This window comes from Pongo abelii, chromosome 16 (assembly GCF_028885655.2).
Source record: "Pongo abelii isolate AG06213 chromosome 16, NHGRI_mPonAbe1-v2.0_pri, whole genome shotgun sequence".
Lineage (NCBI taxonomy): Eukaryota > Metazoa > Chordata > Mammalia > Primates > Hominidae > Pongo > Pongo abelii.
In genome coordinates, this window is record NC_072001.2 from 80,666,528 (window position 1) to 80,684,295 (window position 17,768).

At 37.5% G+C, this 17,768-nt stretch overlaps 1 protein-coding gene and 1 long non-coding RNA gene across 47 annotated transcripts in view; one reads left to right on the forward strand and one right to left on the reverse strand.

Moving 5' to 3' along the window:
- LOC129050160 (uncharacterized) overlaps positions 1-17,553 on the forward strand; it is a 74,173-nt gene extending 56,620 nt beyond the window's left edge. The window contains exons 3-4 of one of the 2 annotated variants that reach the window (XR_008513690.2): positions 1,171-1,281; positions 17,269-17,553. This is a non-coding gene — a long non-coding RNA (uncharacterized LOC129050160). Of the gene's footprint in view, positions 1-1,170; positions 1,316-17,268 lie in introns of those variants that run through there. The other variant, XR_008513689.1, reaches the window with a different exon arrangement.
- PEAK1 (pseudopodium enriched atypical kinase 1) overlaps positions 1-17,768 on the reverse strand; it is a 313,738-nt gene that overhangs the window by 262,008 nt on the left and 33,962 nt on the right. For 2 of the 45 annotated variants that reach the window (XM_054531185.2, XM_054531181.2), the window contains exon 3: positions 499-534. The gene's annotated coding sequence lies outside the window, so the exon portion shown is untranslated. 45 annotated transcript variants of the gene reach the window in all.

The window sequence follows — 17,768 nt, forward strand, 5'->3', positions numbered from 1 at the left end:
ATACAGACAGATGGGAAAACACCATCACCAAGTTGGTCTCGGTTTTCTAAATTCTAGAAATCATATGTGCAGGAACAAGTACCCTAATCAACTAAATCAGTGGTCAAACTATAGCCTAAGAGCCAAATCCAGCCCACGGCGTGTTTTTGTCTGATTTATGAGCTAAGAATGGTTTTCACATATTTAAAGGGCCATAAACAAACAAGAATATGCAACAGAGGTAGTATATTGCCACAAAGTTTAAAAGTTTAAAGGGGATCTTTACAGAGGTCTGCTGACTTCTGAACTAAATAATTCATAAATGGATGAAACAGGTCTTAGTGGTGGCTCTGATCCAAAGATTTGAACTGTGCCACGGCATCATAGTATATTAGAACTGGAAGGAGGCATGAAGACCATCTTTCCTTCCCATGATATTGCAAAGGCGCTGACTATGACTCATAGGTTTCCATCTTCTGGATCTACTGTATCCTGGGTCAAAAGTGCTTTACATCTCACCACAACACTGGCTCCCTTTTCCTTTAGTGAAGTAATCTGGGAATAAAAAAAAGAGGTACAATAGAGTAAGTACACTCTCCTCCAACTCTCCACTGAGCCTTTCCTACAAACAACTAATCAACTAAAAGTGAAGTGCTGATGACCTTCATATTTTACTAATTCAGCACCAAAGATCATTTCCTATTCTCCCCACTTCATCTCCCCACTTCATCTCCCTCTACTCTACTTACATATTCTCTAAACCAAGCAAATTAATCTACTAGCATTCCTGAAAAAGCATCTGTTTTGTCCTATGGACCTTGGTCTATGTGGTTTCTCTCCTATGGACATGACTTCCTTTCTCCACCTATCCAAATTCCTTCCATCCTTCATGGCCCAATTTGACATCCATGATACCTTCGGAAAGCTTATAATCCAACAGGAAACACAGCTCAGGTACACACAAAAAAGTTTAAAAAATCTTGAAAGTTGTAATAAATAAAATGTTATAAAATTCCAAGAAGCAAAATGTCACCTCAGGGAAAATGTTTAGGTACCACCTTGGGAAAGTCTTTGAGTAAGATATGAAAAAGAGCAGAGAAGAAAAAGGGACGTTCCAGGCAGTGGAAATGAGCAAAGGTACAAAAGGGATAATTTCTTATAGTAGTGATTCTCATCTTTTTGTTTCCCTAGGTTTGCCTCTAACCAAGTGATGACACAGAGAATGCCCTCAATTTCTAAAGTCCCTTGCCTACCCATAATTTTGAATGTTACCAAAACTCACAGATTTAATATGCTAATCAGGTAATCAAAATTAAATGTAGACAGTCTATTTCTGCATATGTCTTCAGATAACTTTTATGAACATAAAAATCCAACACATAGAGCCAGGCACGGTGACTCATGCCTGTAATCTCAACACTTTGGGAGGCTGAAGCAGGCGGATAATGAGGTCAGGAGATCGAGATCATCCTGGCCAAAATGGTGAAATCCCATCTCTACTAAAATACAAAAAATTAATCAGGTGTGGTGGCCCACGCCTGTAGTCCCAGCTACTCAGGAGGCTGAGGTAGGAGAATTGCTTGAACCCAGGAGGCGGAGGTTGCAGTGAGCTGAGATCACGCCACTGCACTCCAGCCTGGCAACAGAGAAAGACTCCGTCTCAAAAAAAAAAAAAAAGAAAGAAAAATCCAACACATCTACAAAATCAAATATAAATTCTGTGACTTTAAGGCTGAATTATATTATTTTCATATCATTAATCAAACCAAAAGGGCTGAAAGTAAAAACTTCATTATTTTGGTTTCCTTTTTACTAAGTAATTTTATTCTATGGATAGCAACCTTTCACATTCTGGTTCACTCCAAACCTAGGGCCTAGTAGATGCTACCTAAATACCTGTTGAATTAATAATATTGGAACATAATATATATTTCACTGAAAATATTCCTTCCTTTAATTATGCAGTATAATAGAAAGTAGAGAGAAGATAAGGAACATTAATTGAAAGTGTTGTAAAAGGGAAGCCATCAAAAAACTTAAAACAATTATTTCAAAACCATCTTTGAAGCAAATAATCTATTCACATGTAACTCAGATCTTTATTGTAGCCCTTGTTGTAACACTACACACTTACCACCACCACCACCACCACCATCATCATCATGACATTTTTTTCTAAATATAGCTTGAGGGAGGAGACCATACAATTTGATTAACAGAAGCTGGGCGCAGTGGCTCACGCCTGCAATCCTAGCACTTTGGGAGGCCAAGGCGGGAGGATCACTTGAGGTCCAGATTTCAAGACCAGCCTGGCCAACATGGTGAAACGCCGTCTCTACTAAAAATACAAAAATTAGCCAGGCGCACTGGCACACACCTGTAATTGCAGCTACTCGGGAGGCTGAGATAGGAGAATCGCTTGAAGGAGGTGGAGGTTGCAGTGACCTGAGATCGTGCCACCGCGCTCCAGCCCGGGAGACAGAGCAAGACTCTGTCCCAAAAAAATAAATAAAACTAAAAACAAAACAGAAAACAGCCACTTATTCATCTTTGTATTTCACGTAATTCCTAGCACATAATGGATGCTTTAAAATCACTCATTGAGTTGAACAGTCATAGAGAAAATGTTTTCTCTGCTCTCCATGACTTCACTATATTTCAAAGGTATAAGCATCAACTCTGGCAATAAAAGCAGAACTTACACTACTATGAAAGCCTGACTTATTTCAAGAGTTCTCTGATACGAGAAGAGATATCCAGTAGATGTGTTCCCTAATTATACAAGTATAAGAAGGTGCATTGCTCCACTGTTGTCGATTTGCTATATTTAGTAGGCTCTGAATTGAATTATTCAAGCATGTACAAATATAACCTTAAAGGGGTCCACATACTTGCTCCTGACAATCTGGATATAAAAGCTGCCATTCAGATAAAAGATGACAGGCAACGAGAATCTGACAGGCCAGCAATTTGCTGCATTTTCTGCACATTTGAATTTGTAGGCCTCCATAGCCATTAAGCAAAATCAGTTTTATGATGTCAACCAAAAAGCCTCATGGGCAGCAGTTTTATGTCATTAAAAAAACTACCATCCTCAATCTGTTTGAATCTGTGTTTGCTCATTAGAAGCCTCTCAATGAATCAGAAGCGAGGGTTTAATCACACGCTTGCTCTATGAATGTTTAGTATAGCCCTGAACTATAACAAATTCCTATTCTACCTTTCCCTGTATCTAAAATAGTTTAGATATGGTTGAAGAACCTAAGTATTAGACAGGCTAGCAGTTCTTGACTGATATGGTTTGGATCTGTGTCCCCGCTCAAATCTCATGTCAGATTGTAATCCCCAATGTTGGAGGTGGGGCCTGGTGGGAGGTGATTGGATCATGGGGGCAGTTTCTAATGGTTTAGCACCATCCCCCTAGTACTGTTCTCATGATAGAGTTCTCACAAGATCTGGTTGTTTAAAAGTGTATGGCACATTCCTCCTCTCTCTCTCTCTCTCTCTCTCTCTCTCTCTCTCTTTATGCCTGCTTCCCTTGGCCTTCCGCCATGATTGTAAGTTTCCTGAAGCCTCCCCAGAACCCTAGCAGATGGCCAGCTTCCTATACAACCTAAGGAACCATGAGCCAATTAAACCTCTTTTCTTTATAAATTACCCAGTCCAGGTATTTCTTTATAGCAGTGCAAGAATGAACTAATACATCTATCAAAAATGGAGCAATTTCGAAACTATAAATGTGATCTTAATATGTATTTATCCAATCTAAAAAGCAAGTGTCAGAGAAAAACTTCATCCTCTGCTGCTCCTAACTGTTGATCTTTGAATCCACTATGCTCTCTTATGCCCCTATGCCTTTGAAATTGTTATTTTCCCCTTTGCTTGTTTAGAGTCTCCTCCTTAAACCTGTCTGGCAAGTTTCTACTCATTATGGAAGTCTTCCCTGGTTTTCCCAAAAAAGATGCATGCAATCTTCCCCTATGCACGTTTATATACTTACATAAGTACCTCTCAAACTATATTATAACTGTCTCTTACGGTTAGAGAACAGTAAGCTCTCTACGGGCAATGACTGAACACCTCTTGGCAGAACTAATATTGAACTGGTACACACCAACAGAGCCTGAAGGGTTTTACTTAAGTACTGAAATACTTCCGTAACATAGTCTGGTAAAGTGTCACTGCCTCAAACTCCACCAGTCCTAAGGTGCCTACTGATGGCCCAGTCTCCCCACCACCACTACAACCCAGCAGGTAAAACAAGAAAGCCTGACACAGCATAAAGGATGAAGGGGTTCTTCAAGACCCTGATCCAGTGCTACAGCCATCTTAACTGGTTGGTGCCTATTTTGTACTTACTGGTAAATACTTTAAATATCACTCCTGCCTCTTCATAGCCAAAGCACAGGACACTGCCTAGCTTATCAGGCTTCTAATTCTTTGGCAAAATAATAAATGAAGACATACCAGGTCTATCAATGGCCCAGGGTCAATGCCCATGCTGTCAAAACTATGCAGACAATGATCAGTGATCAGACTGTCAAGAAAAATCCAGATACTAAAGTACTAGAGAAGAAAATGGTCAAGTCTGTCTATTCTCTGTGTTTGCCTTCAGCATTTGATAAAATAAATGCTTATCTTGATAATGTGCAAAAAAATCTTCAATGTGATACTTTATAGAGAATATAATTCAAGTATTTTTAATGTTTTTAAATAAAGTTTAAAAGCAAAGTTTCTATAAAGTAAGTCTCCATAACATACCACAAACAGTGATCATTAAACTCTAATCAGTGTCTTGGATAGGAACGCAAGTATCACTAAAGAAAGAGCACAGTGATTAATTCACATGGAGAGGAAAAGGCAAGAATGAGAAGAGTCAGTTAATTATAAATGGCATGTCTAATTACAGATTTTGCTAGGGGCTTCAGATACTTCTAATTAGTTTTACTAGGTATATTAACTATAAATAGAATACCATGAGAGAATTTTCTAATCACAGAAATGTACCTAGAATGTAAAATCAGAGTTTATCTTTATAATTTAATAATTAAATGTTCAACAATGTATAATTATTTTGAAAGTCATCAATAAAATATATATCACACTAAAATCAAGTTACTCAGAATATTGCTAAGGTGGTGACAGAGTCTTTAAAACATCCACAGGGGAGCAAGTGTGTAGCTGAAGGAAGGATGAACATGTAGCTTCAATAATAAGAATTTTGAACTTATAAATGGTGATATAACAATCTTTTTAGGCTCCTTCCTTTCTGGTAAATACTTTAAATATCACTTTTTAATACTTTAAAATTTTCTGGTAGAAAAATTGTCTTTTATTCATGCTGTAGGCAGTTTCAGAGAGCCATATGATTAAAATGTTAAAAATAAAGATGGAAGGGATAAATAGCAGCAAGAGAAGCTTACGTAATTTCAACACTATCTCATTAAGATCAATCTTTAATTTAAAACAAAAACAAAACCCTGCTGTGCTATATACTACATTAATGAAAAATTCTACAAGGTGACTAAATCTCAAACAGGAAGCATAATGTGTTTACTAAGGACAAATTAAGAAAAACCATTCTGATTTTTTAGTATTTGTATTAAAGTAAAAACTTAGAAAAGAAGAGAAAAATTAAAGACCATGATGTATTTCAACTTTAAGAAAAGCTTTTAAAGTCTCACTAATCTTAAATTAAAACAATCAGGTAAATTATTTTGGTTATTAGCACTAACATGAATTTAACATGAAATTTAACATGAATTTAACATGAAATTAAGCAGAAAACTGAACACCTATATACTATCCCAGGCAGAATGCAAGGTGCTTTACCTAAATTGTTAATTTTCACAACCATCTAACTTGGCAGATATTATCATCCCTACCTTACTGATGATGAACTGATATTAAAAATAATCTCGCCACAGTCAGCTAGTAAGTGGCAAAGATTCAAACTCATAGTTGACTACCCAACAGTCTCTGTGCTGGCCACTACACCCCACTAACTGACCAGATGGCCTCAATGTAGTTAAAGTAAGCCAATGTAGCACTGAAGTTCCATGGTGTATTAGCTGTACTAGATGGATGAAGTTAAGGCTTCAATCTACTATTCCAATGAATGTGACTATCTGAATATCTAAGGAAAACAATATAATTTAGTAATTATACTTCTGACCCTGATTTGGGAAATCAAGGATGTAGCCAGTTGGCTTAAGAGCCATCACAAAATTCTATTTTCATTAAACTCGCTTTGATCCAAATGATCAAAAAATTAAGCACTTAGATCCACAAGTAAAAGGATTCAATCAGGACCGATATAAGTTAAAAATAAATGTAATAATAGGCCAGGCGCGGTGGCTCATGCCTGTAATCCCAGCACTTTGGGAGGCCGAGGCGGGCGGATCACGAGGTCAGGAGATCGAGACCATCCTGGCTAACACGGTGAAACCCCGTCTCTACTAAAAAAATACAAAAAAAATTAGCCGGGCGCAGTGGCGGGCGCCTGTAGTCCCAGCTACTCGGGAGGCTGAGGCAGGAGAATGGCGGGAACCCGGGAGGCGGAGCCTGCAGTGAGCCGAGATCGCGCCACTGCACTCCAGCCTGGGAGACAGAGCGAGACTCCGTTTCAAAAATAAATAAATAAATAAATAAATAAATGTAATAATAAAAATAAATGAGTTTGATTAACACAATTTATTTAAAAAAACCTTTCTCCAGCTTTTGTGAACACATATAACAAAAAAGAAAATGTACAGTTCACTTAAAAAAATCAGGCAACTTGAAACTCTTCTGAATAAATGAGCATGAATAAAAAAATTACCACATACCTAACAAAGGCACACAACAAACATTTAACAAACAAGTTAATGACTTGGCTAAATGAAGATTAAAAAGTGAAAATGGGGAAAACAAGGAAAATTAAGGGAAGAGTTGATCTTTCTCTAAGTTCCTTGTCACATAAATACTACCTGCTCTATATTTCCCAGGAAGTTGGTTAAGGGTTGGGGGCGGGGGGGAAGTACCTGCTCTTGAGGTTCTTTACTAAAAACAGTCCTTCAGAATATACCTACCCTGGCAGAACTCTCCTCCTCATATTGCGGCTAAGGAAATATCACCTCTCTCCTAAGAGAAGGTCTAACATCCAAAATAATATCCTTCCTTGTCCTGAACAGCCTCTTTCTGGAAACATTTTCAATCCTTCTACATCCCATAGCATATTTCGAAGACACACTTTTCTGGTTTTCTAAATTGAATATTATTTATTATTTAATCAGCATAATGAAAAATTTAAAGAGTGGTTTATGATATACAGAAACTCTGACACAATAAGGATATTTTATAGTGCAAATATAATTCTCATTTTAAAAACACAAGCATCCTTCACAAAGATTGTTCCATTTGAAAAGAATTTTTTAAGGCTTTTTTATGTAAGCTATTTTCTACTTTTTTATTCGAAAGAAACCATGCCTTTAACAAAAGCTGTATTACAGTTACACATCTCTTACCAACAGGGATACATTCTGAGAAATTCATCATTAGGTGATCATTGTGCAAACATCATAGACTGTATTTACACAAACCTATATAGTATAGCCTACTATACCCATAGGCTATTAAATAGAGCCTATGGCTCCTAGACTACAAACCTGTACAGCATGTTACTATATTGAATACTGTAGGCAATAACAATGGTATTGGTGTATCTAAACACAGATAAGGGGCTGGGGGCAGTGGCTCATGCCTGTAATCCCAACACTTTGGGAGACCAAGGTGAGAGGATCACTTGAGCCCTGTTTGAGACCAACCTAGGCAACATAAGGAGACCCCATCTCTACACAAATGTTTTAAAAATTAGCTGGGCATGGTAGCACATGCCTGTGGTCCCAGCTGCTCAGGAGGCTGAGGTGGGAGGATTGCTTAAGCCAGAAAGGTGGCGTCTGCAGTGGGCAGTGATTGAGCCACTGCATTCCAGCCTGGGGAACAGAGTGAGACTCTGTCTCAAAAAATAAAATAAAACACAATTACAGATAAACATAGACAAGGTATAGGAAAAATACAATGTTATATATACTCTTTTTTTTTTTTTTTTTTTTGAGATGGAGTCTCACTCTGTTGCCCAGGCTGGAGTACAATGGCACGATCTCAGCTCACTGCAACCTCCAGCTCACTGCAACCTCTGCCTCCCAGGTTCAAGTGATTCTCCTGCCTCAGCCTCCCAAGTAGCTGGGACTACAGGTGTGCACCATCACACCTGGCTAATTTTTGTATTTTTAGTAGAGATGGGGTTTTACCATGTTGGCCAGGCTAGTCTCAAACTCTTGACCTCAGGTGATCCGCCCACTTTGGCCTCCCAAAGTGCTGGGATTACAGGTGTGAGCCACCATGCCAGGCCAACAATGTTATACTCTTATGTGGTCCTCGTTGACCAAAACTTTGTCATTCCATGCATAACTGTATTTACAACTCTTACCTGGTTAGTGCCTGGAATAACTTCCTGAATCTCATCTACTGTATCACCTGCTGATTCAAAAATCACCTTAGAGCCTAACTCCTTTACTTCACCTAATAAAACTTACTGAGCTTGGACATGTAAAAACCACATGTGGTATATTTTCTTCTAGTGCAACAATGCCTATGAGACTGGGCAAGTTGAGACCAAGAGTGATCTCTCCTCTTCATACCAAACAACTAGCTTATCATTTGAATATGCTATTATTTTACACATGAGTTTAAAAAGAAAACTATGCCTGACTATCCCATTTCCTAAAACTGTAAGTTTCTAAGGACTGCACTGACACTGTATAACAATATCATATATATATATCCCATAAAAATAAAGCAAGCAAGCATTTTATAATTCTTATTTCACCTGTAAAAAGGCCAACCACATAACAATTTTACAAAGCATCTCATTTCTTTATGAGATGAGGGAAGATCATCTCCCTCTCTTTGACATACATGGACAGTGGAAGTCATAAGCAAAAGCTAAATGAAATGACCCTCAAAAATTCTTGCTTCTTACAGAGTATGGAATTCAATAGTCTAACTGCCAGGAATCTTGCTACTTCATGGTATTATTTACATATTACAAATTATATTTAATTAGAGTTTGTTATTTGTTCCATTTTAAAGGTATTGGAAAATAAAATATTTCCCTTTGCTGACATACTAACACATTCTTTACTATATACTAAAACTTTATAACATTTTATGTCTTAGTGGTTTTTGGAAGGTCAATACCATTGCATACTTATATGCTGAAATAATAAATCCTTTTAAAAATCACATTGTCAATTCTCTTTGGCTTCAGAAAACAGACATGTCAAAAACTCAACTGGAAAGCAAATAAATCACAATACCTTTGAAGTGTTATTAAATAATCCTGAAGACGAAATCTGAGTCAAACTACAAAAAGGCCCTCAATCTCTGCTACCAAGAACTGTGTTGGATTCATTCATATATCATTTATAGAAAAGAAGTAATCAGCATGTCCTTAGCCAAGCACAAACATGTTTGTTGAGATGGACTGTGTAAGTCCGAGGATTTTGCTCGCCACCCCCATATTTCCTTGGTCTACAAGAAACAACTGTAGTTCAGCTGAGACTGTCTTTAACTGGTTTGTTTTTAAAGAGCTATATCTGCTGAAATGAGATTGCCTAAAAGCACTGCAATCCTCTCCAGTGGGATTACAAGTTATATTGGTAATAAATGTGTTCACTTAGGTAACAAGAAAGAAGAAAAAGGCAACCTACAAATAGTGCTGAAAATCTGAGGTTATACATTTTCTCCAATGAAAAAAAAAGTAGTTGAATACCACATATTTCAAATAGAAACTCAAAAATCTGGGGATGTCCACAGCAAGACCTTCCCATAAGGAGCAAAATTATCTAGCAGTCCTTCTAAGAGGAAGCTGAATTAGCATTCTCTATTGAACTAAAAAGTCGTAAGAGAATATGAGTCACTTTTGAAGAGCTCATTGAAGAATAAAATGAGACTTTAAGTCTTTAAAGAAACTATCTAGAAATATATACAAATCCTAAGTTGAATACAATGTAACAAAAATAACACTTATCAAACACCCTCATACTTACAATTCTATACCCTCTGGGAAGAATGCTATACATGCAGGGAAGCCATTTTCTAGCTGGACATACTAGGATAGGGTTCCCAACATCCATTATATAGAGATTCAGGGGTTTGCTACAAATATTCTAGAAGTGTATATCTAGAGTAAGAACTGTTCACTGCCAACCCAAGGGCCCATCCAACATTAGACCGCACCAATAGGGACCCTTAAGAGGATTGGTTAGGTCCAGGACCTTCATAAGAGATCTAATTAGCTTTAGAAAAGGGGCCAGAAACTCTTGTAACAGGAAACTTTTCCGTTTACAGCAGGACTTGCCTACAAGATACCAAGACTAAATGCTGTTTCACTAGAATGGGACTTATTTCAACCAATCATATACAGATCTATGAACTCATGCCATCCTATCCAAAATGCTGGTTTTCAATCCTTAATTTGGATAACTACCCCAACCCTACCCTAACCCCTGCTCTTTTCTAGTACTAAAATCCAGAGTTTTCTTCCTCAACAATTACTCAGTAAATTTCTTTACTATATTTCCTTACCTGGCAAATGTAAAATCCTTACTATATTTCCTTACCTGGCAAATAAATAAACTCAGCTTTGTTTTGTCTTGTTTTTTTAGCTCCACTGGTCTTTGTTATATTCTTTGACATACTGATTTTCAAGAATATTTTCATTCCTTTTCTTCCACCAAAAGCAAATCAATACTGGCCTGGGAGCTAGAATTGGTCAACAGCATGACCTGCCCTGGTAATCAATAATACAGGCTGGTTATGTAATAATACAGGCTGATGGTTAGGTCATGCCATTGGTGTACCTGAAAACCTGCCAGATAATTAGAATCACCCTTTCAGCAAAAACAGCAACTCTCTGAGCACTCTGGTGGTACTGATCAGTGCAGTTTTGGAAGGCTGGACATAACTGATCTTTAAAGGCAAGATCCCTTTTTATCCTTCTTTCTGCTTATTATATACATGGTCCACTGTCAAAAAGATATGAGAAAATCAGTTTTTTGAATTTTTTGAGACAGGTTCTTACTCTGCTACCCAGCCTAGAATGCAGTGGCACGATCACAGCTCACTGCAGCCTCGACCTCCCAGGCTCAAGTGATCCTCCCACCTCAGCCGCCCAAGTAGCTGGGACTACAGGCATGCACCACTCTGCCCAGTTAATTTTTGTACTTTGTGTAGAGATGGGGTTTCACTATGTTGCCCAGGCTGGTTTCGAACTCCTGGGCTCAGGTGATCCACCCACCTCAGCCTCCCAAATTGCAGGGACTACTGAAGTGAGCCACCATGACTGGCCAAAAATCAGTTATACAACAACTATTTGCTTGACAAGCATCTCCCTCTCTCCCAAATGGCAGAGTAAGTGTTGCTGGAAACCCTGGTATGCCACTTTCATCAACCCAAAACTATCTACATTTAATACACAATCTTTTAGGAGGGACTTATTTCTCAGGTAATTTCAGAGTGAAGTATAACTGCCAGGTAAAATAAGTTTTATTTAGATAATATGAGCTAATAATATGATTTGCCTTATTAGGTCAGCCTTGGCTCCCCAGCACTTCCCAAACCCTGCTCTCCCTCTTCACAGAGAATATCCCAGAGGCTCTGTGGAACCCAAACAGCAAAATGCTATTATAGAGTTTTAAATAATGGAGTAACATGCTAAAAATCATGTTTTAAGATTAATAACCTAAAAAGCTAATCTAGGACTACAGTTGGGAGACAATGGAAGCAAGGAAACCAACTCAGCATGACATAATTGATCCTTAAAGAATACAGCAATGGCCAGATGCAGTGATGTGTACTTGTAGTTCAAGTTACGTGGGAGACTGAGGCAAAAGCACTGCTTGAGGCCAGGAGTTAATGGCTGTAGTGTACTATGATGGGGCCTGTGAATAGCCACTGCACTTCAGTTTGGGCAACATAGTGAGACCCTGTCTCTTAAAAAAAAAAAAAATTTTCTTTAAAAGAATAAGGCAATGCTCTAAGAACAGTAAAGAAGAACTGAATCTGACATTACCAACAAACTTTATCTTTTCTATTACAGATTCAATTCATTGAGTAAACAGAAAGGTTCACTTGTAAGGCATAGAGTCATTTTTATCCATCCAGGTTACAGAGTGCTGAAATTCAACCACCAGAAAATCATTCTTCTCGATTACAACACTCTACTCTCCCAACATTTTCTCCAAAAACATTCTAGAAGGAGCAATTTCAGAAGTACTCATTTAGCCATTATTGCTGCTTTGATGGCAATTAGCTTGCCTGCTTGCCTTCTCCAGGCACTCTCACCTCTACCCCAACCCCAAAGCACACCATAATATCCCCCAAAGCCACCTTGATAAAAAGGGATAGGGCAAAAACAAGAATCTAAGAACCTAATTGTATCTGAACTGGAAGTGGGACTAAAAGAAATGAGATGCTTTGCCAAAATGTGGAATAAAACCAGAGTTAAGTTTTTAAAATTCTAATGTCAGGGTTTTAAGATACCTTCATATTTTCTCTGCCTTTGGATACAATATACCAAAACCCAAAAATCCTTGTAAAATTAAAATTCACAGAAAAGTTTCAAGCTAGACTCCATCCATGTCTCTCTCTCTCTCTCTCTCACTCTCACTCATACCCTCCTTCCCTCCTCTCTATCTATCTCTATGTCTATCTTTAACTCTAGTGGGGCAAGAGTGGTTAATAGAAACAGCTAACAAATCAAAGAGCTTCCTTCAGGGATTCCCTGCCACCATCAGGGCAAAGTTCTGACTTGACAGCCTGGTAACATAAGGCCCCTAATATTTGACACCCAACAGTCCTTTCCAATCTCATCCTTCACCATATGCTACCTTCCATTTCCTCATTCACCAATCATTTCTACTGAATGTCTATAGATCCCCAGTCTTTAATGTTGTCTAATACTTCCATACCTTGGCTCATTCTTTCACCTTGTCTAATAGTGTGGCTATGTGAGGCTCGAGTTCTTCTCTTAGAAATATTTCCTGACATCCTTCCTCTTGGGCCCTTCAATACACCCCTCCCTAACCCACACCAAATCTGCATTAGGCTCCCTCCTTCATGCACACCTCTATCAAACTTCTTAGAGGGTACTGACAATTCCAAAACTAGGGAATGCCTGCCACATTATAGGTACTAAAATGGTCATTAGTTTCCAGTTCTGTGTTCCTCCTAGAGCAGAGTCATTTTTCTTTCTCTTCTTTTTCTTCTATTTTGTCTAAGAATCCTCAGTATTCTTCCTATTAACTTGACAGTTTTATGCACATTTGGAATATGGCTATTAGCTTCTTAAAGGGGAATCCAAATGAAATTAAATACACAAGGAAGTTTTTCCATACCGGGCTCAATGAATCAATCTGACCCCAAAAATGAACTTTTATGAATATTCAGACTACTACTAAAACAAAGGAAAAAATAACTTTTCTTAAAATGTTTATTGATCTACTTTGAAAATGTATTAATACATCAGCTTCTGAATCATCAAAATGTTGAAATATGAAATCAGTTTATATCTCCTTTTTTTTTTTTTTTTTTTTTTTGACACGAAGTCTTGCTCTATTGCCCAGGCTGGAGTGTAAGTGGTATGAGCTCAACTCACCGCAACCTCCATTGCCCGGTTTCAAGCAAGTCTCCTGTCTCAGCCTCCCAAGTAGCTGAGATTACAGGCTCCCACCATCACGTCCAGCTAATTTTTGTATTTTTAGTAGAGATGGGGTTTCACCATATTGGTTAGGCTGGTCTCAAACTCCTGACCTCAGGTGATCCACACCTCTCAGCCTCCCAAAGTGCTGGGATTGCAGACATGAGCTACCATGCCCAGCCAGTTTATATCATTATTTTAAACAGAGAACAATATCCACACTGCAATAGGAAATCTGCCTTGAGAAGAAACATCAGAGTTAAAACTTGCAACATCTGACTCCATGTTCCTTTGATCTTTTCAGGTAGGTTAACTGTTAAAGGATACATAAAAATGTGATAACCCTACTTGTCAGAACTCTGTTCAAAATCTTCCTACTAGGGATTCAGATTGGGGACTGCATGACATCCTTATGGTATCAGTGTGAAAAACAAAAAGAAAGCTTTGAGCAAAAACACTACCCAAGGCTATACCCAGTTATAGCCTCAAACTGGCATCACCCCCATATACAACATCATTCTTATAATAATACTTACTAGATTTAGGAATTCTACCAAATTAATGGTTCTAATAAAAGCACAGAAATATGATCTAATATAAAATACTCATGTGGGTCTTGCTTTGCTTTTTAGAATGACTTTGGTCAATCTAACCTTCTCTATTTCTTAAGCTCTAAGATGTAGCAATTATAAAGTCACTATTTTAAAATGTTTTCTAAGCTACCTGGTGCACTTTAACTCAGTTACTCTCTCTAGCTCTAAAAATCAAACTACCCGTTCATGGAAACATACTTAGGATTAAACACTGTAAAATACAGATTGCAAATAAAAACACCAGTCAACTTGAATCAAAAGATTAAACTCTAACAAAATGATTTACAATTATACCTCAATAATAAAAATGTAAGTGAATTCAATACTAATTGTAATACAGTGGGGTTTCCCTTATTTACCTGAGGGAGGGTATGGAATGTAGAAAATAAATTAGGTATTCTGAAGATCAGAGTAAAACAAAACATAACCTAGCTAGATCTGAAATTTAGTGCAAAAAAAAAAAAAACAAGCTCACAAACTATTATATTTTTGTCCTTTACCTTTACTCCCTCCCTGCTGCCAGCCACCTGGTTTTAGATATTCTCATGCAGAGAAAATAGCAACAATGCCATTTTCCTTCCAAATGCAATCAGGTTTTGGCAAACTTCAGTCAGTATGTCGGTTAAAAACAGAAACAATCCAAAATGTGATTTGGCAAATAACTACTTAAGTATTGAGCAGTTCCTCCCTTGAATGGTATTGCACTTTCCATTTATCATTTTTAAATGTACAAAAAAACCTGAAAATCTGCACATGTTGCTGGACAAGTAATAGTTTCCAAATTAATAATACATTACGCATTACTCTATTAAGCATACATTAAGAGCAAAACTATGCCATTTTGGAAACAGAACTCCTTGTGAGTGGTCCTTACTGTTGTGGTATTTCAAACCACTGCTTTTATTTTTATATAAACCTTATTGACTCCTTTATAAGTTAGTATTCAAATTTGCCAGAAGTTTAAACAACTGTTTTCATCAACATGTGTGCCAACTGCCTTCCGTTGGCCCTCTACCAGATCCATTTAGGATTCTCAAACTAAGCCTGCCTAAATAAAGTTTTATTTTAATAGTCACACCCATTCAGTTACAAGTTGCCTATGGCTGCTTTTGCTCTATGTCAACAGAGTTGAGTAGTTGTGACAGATCATCTGGCTCTAAGGAAAAAGTCTGCCAGCCCAGGACTTTTTACAAATAAACTTGATAAAATCCCCTCACCACTGTCTTCACTGTTCATCTATGAAATAAAGGTGAAAGAGTGCTTACAGAATTTCTCAGAGCATATGCAATTAACTTTTTAATATTTATACTACTTGGAACCCATGCATTAGATACTTTCCTGAAATACTGAGTTGATTCAGCAACTTGGGTGAACCTAAAATCTTCTCAGATTCAAAATGTAAAATGCCTACACCCAAAACCACGCTAATTACTATTACTCAGCAATAAGCGTAACACTGTCATAAGGAAGTTGAGTAATGACAGAAGCCTATTTGTCTGTCATTATTTCTGCTAAAGAATTTTCAAGTAAAAATAAAAAACAAAACAAAAATGGTTAGAGGTGGTTAAAACAAATGTACTTTAAAGTTTTGCAAATAGAAGACAATTGTTTTATTTTCAATGATGCTGTTTCACTCTAAAGCCATTCTAAAATTTTCCAGCAAAAAATAAAAGGACTAAACTTCAGATTAAAATGTCAGATAGCTGAATATTAAATAAATATCTGAGGAATAAAGGGAGCTATGGGGATGCTCTGGTTCTTAACTTCATTGTAATTATGTATTACAATTTTCACTCTGTAAAAGTAAGGACATAGATATGGCAAAGGAGTCTTTTTTCTAATCCAGCCCAGATACTTCGAGGCCACTTATAAGGAAGGCTATCTGGGGACTGGGTGCCAAGGCTGCCTCATTCTGCAGAGAAGATGAACAAAAGGAAGTCACACTGTATGAAAATAATTCGTGGAAAACCCTTAAGTCTGAAAGGCACATTTCTAAAGAAGAGTCACATCATTTTATCATGGTGATTAAGAGAGGCACTTATTTGGATGCCACCTGAGCCTTTGGTCTTCTAACACCAACTGCCTCCTGACTAGTTAAAAGCATTGAGAATATCCAAACGACCAGGCTTAGGGCAGAATATACGAAGAAGGAAGGAGCCTTAGTTTTAGAATGAGTCAGATAAACCTGGTTTGAATCTAGCACCCATTTTATATGTGACCTTGGGCCAATTATTTAGCCTCTCTGAGTCTTGGTCTCCTCATGAGGATAAAAATGGTACTATTTTCATAGAACTGCTATGAGGATTAATGGAGCTATTATAGGAGGCACTGACTCCTGGAATGTAAAAATAATTAATAACAGCAGCTAAACATATATAGAACTAAAGGCCAGGCATATATTCCTCAGCATTTATTCCTCAGAAAATCTATTTAGTAGGTATTATAATTTGTCCAAAGTCACAAAACAAGCAAGTTGCAGAACCAGATGTGGACCCATGAAGTACGCCTCCAACGTCTTTGTTCTTCATTACCTCTTATACGGAAGTTATTATTAGAATGAGCATCCCAAGTATTCCTAAGAATGGCTCTATGTACAACAAAGTATGTGAAGCCTTCTTCATCAATATTTGAATTTTCATAGATTTCTAGTTTGGAAACATTCCTGCTTTGTTGTTAAAATGCTGTTGGTAGCACAAAGCTATTAACATTATGGTCATAAATTCAATATCTGTTTAGGTCACTTAATTACAATCAGAGGGAAAAAATTTTCCAAAACCCCAATCCATTTAGGCTGGCTTTGTTCATATCCATCAGAACAAGGACTACATTAAAAAAATAGAAAGGGCTATGGAACAAACACCTCTTCATGAGGAGCTCAGAAGGGATTCTGGTGGCATCATAAAATGAGAGACTCAGAGATAGAAGGGCCCTTAATTTAACTCCCTTATTTTACAGAGTGAGAAATGAAGCCAAGAGAGAAGTGTTGCTTTCCCCATGTCCCACAGTTGGTTATCCGTCACAGCAGACCACGTGCAAGAAGATCTTCCCACGACACCACTATGTCTAGATTCCTACTGAACTGCAAACTCATGCCTCGTTAATACCTCAATCGACAGGCATGCATAGCTGGCTACTGCACAACAGAAATATATTGGAAATCAGCAGATGGAGAGGGATCCTCTTACCAAAGATCTTTAAGGAATTTCTCTAATACAATTATTGTGTACCCAGAGTAAAAAAAAATCTATTTAAACAAGACATAGTAAACTTGTTAACTCAATAAAATGCAGACGTATAAGTTTGTAAACATTCCTAACACACTTCTGAACTATTTCTGTGTTCTCAACATAGAATAAGTCTCCAACAGAAATTATCTCCCTCCTGCTAGAATTTCTCACAAGAAAACTTCCATTAAGGCCTGATTACAATCTTGATAATCTTTTCTACAAAAACAC